The sequence below is a fragment of the Verticillium alfalfae genome, genomic scaffold (assembly GCF_000150825.1).
Source record: "Verticillium alfalfae VaMs.102 supercont1.14 genomic scaffold, whole genome shotgun sequence".
Taxonomy (NCBI): domain Eukaryota; kingdom Fungi; phylum Ascomycota; class Sordariomycetes; order Glomerellales; family Plectosphaerellaceae; genus Verticillium; species Verticillium alfalfae.
The window spans coordinates 212997-215655 of NW_003315025.1; positions in this window are offsets into that span (position 1 = coordinate 212997).

Here is a 2659-nt window from a genome sequence, read left to right on the forward strand (position 1 = left end):
AAGCTTACTATTAAGAGTAAATTAGTAGATTAATATTAATACTTAAAGTAATATATTATAAAGAATTATAAAGTATACTTTTTACGAAAATATAGTTATTAACTATTTAATATAAAGGGACGTCTTAGTTAGAGCTTAATACCTTCTTATTTAGCCTCGATATACGATTCTAGCTCGATAAGAAGAGTTTCTATAAAGATATTAATAAAATTATATATATAAATAATTACTTTATTAATACTTTATAGTAGAGATAGATATTATATATATAGATAGAATATAGATCTATTTATAAAGTTACTTAAAGAGTAATAAAGGCTTAGCTAAAGGGCGATATAGATAATAATAATATTTAAGTACTCTAGATAATTATTAAACTATATAAATAAGATTAATAATTTTAAGCCTTTAATTAGAAATACTAAGACTTTATAGACGCTTACGATAGCTTAGAAGTAGAGCTACCTAAACCTTTATTATAGATCTATAAAGTAATACTTTTATTCGCGAAACTTAACCTAGATCTTATATAATAGATTATAATTTAAGGAAGTCTTTATATAAGAATAGAGTTAAATAGAGTAACTAAGAGGGTAAAGACTTTATTACGGACTAAGAGAAGCCTAAAATAACGCTAAGATAATAAAGAGAGAAGCTAAGATAATCTACAATAAATTTAATATAAGATCTATAAAAGAATAACCGATAAGTAATTATAAAGAAGAGACGATTAAAAATTAAATAATTAGCTAAGTTAATCTATTATACTTTATAGCGGAATAATAAAATAATAGTAAATAGATAGAAGAAGGCTAAAGGCTTTAGACGATATTAAATATTATAATTATAATAAATATAGATATTATATTAATAGCTATTTAGAGGTATTATATATAAATTATAAAAAATAAAGCTATATATATAAATTATATAAATAATACTTAATAATAAACTACGAACTATTTAAGGGGAGAATAATAAGAGACCTTTAATAAGAAGAACTATTACTCTTAAGATTAAAATAATACGAAATAACTATTAAACTATATATTAATAATAATTAAGTTAAAGGAGAGGTAATACTAGATAGAGGAGCCGATATTAACGTTATTAATAATAACCTCTTAAAGGAAGCTAAAGAATAATTAAAGGGAAAATAGGGTAAACTAAAAAGGGTATTCTAAAATAAGGAGATAAGTATTTATAATAAGAAAAAGATTATTAGCTAAGTAATAGATAACCTTAGGATAAAACGTATAATAATAATAGAGTATATAATAGTAAATAATATTACGAATAAATACGATATTATCTTAGGAAGACTTTAGTTAGCTTAAGTATAATTAATAAATAATTAATTATAGGGCTATTAGAGATATTTTATTAGGAAATAAGATATTAGAATTATATTAATAAGAAAATAAATTAAGAGTATAATCTATTAATCCTTAATAGTAGCTTTAATTATATTATAGAATATATAAACTCCCTTTATAGTACTTTTATAAGAGTATAATAAGAGAAATAAGCTATTTACTATAGTCTTAGCGGAATATTACGAGTTTAAGGACGTATTCGATATTAAATAAGCTTTAATTTTATTATAGTATTATTAATAGGATTATTCGATAAAACTCGAGGATAGAAAGAAACTACTTTTTAGACTTATTTACGCTTTAATAGAAAAAGAATTAGAAATATTAAAGGAATACGTAAATAATTCGTTAAAAAAAGGATAAATTAAATACTCTATTAACCCTATTAATACCTTTATATTATTTATCCTAAAAAAAGGTAATAAGCTTAGGATATACGTTAATTATAGGGGACTTAATAAGATTACGAAGAAAGACTATATTACTTTCCCGTTTATCTACGAGTTACTCGATTAATTAATAATAGCTAAGTTATTTATAAAACTAAATTTAAAAGATACTTATTATTAACTATATATTAAAATAGGGGACGAGTAGAAAATAGTATTTAGAATAAAATATAATTACTTTAAATACTTTATTATACTATTTAGCCTCGCGAATATACTAGCTACTTTCTAGGTATATATTAATAAAGTACTAGCTAGCCTTATAGATATAATATATATCGTTTATATAGATAATATCTTAATATATTTAATAATATTAAAAGAATATTAACGGAATATTAAAATAGTATTTAGAAAACTTCGAGAATAGAGCCTCTATATAAATCTAGAAAAATATAATTTTAATACGATAATAATAGAATTCCTAGGGTTTATAATCTCCTTTATAAGTATATACGTTATAGAAGAATAAATTACTATAATAAAGGATTAACTAATCTCTTAATCCTTAAAAGACCTCTAAGGATTCCTTAAGTTTATAAGCTTTTATAAGCATTTTATTAAGAATTACTCGAAAATCGTAGCCCCTTTAATTAATAAGAACGCTAAATAATTAATAATAGACTTCTAATTAAATACTATTAATTTAATAGCTTTCTAAAAACTAAAGTTTATATTTATAAAGGCTTTTATCCTTTAATACTTCGATAATAAATTAAAAACGAGAATTAAGCTTAATATATTAAATTTCGTAATTAAGGTAATCCTCTCTTAGCTAGAGAATAACTATTAGAAACTAATTACGTACTTTTTAAAAAAGCTTAAAAGTATAGA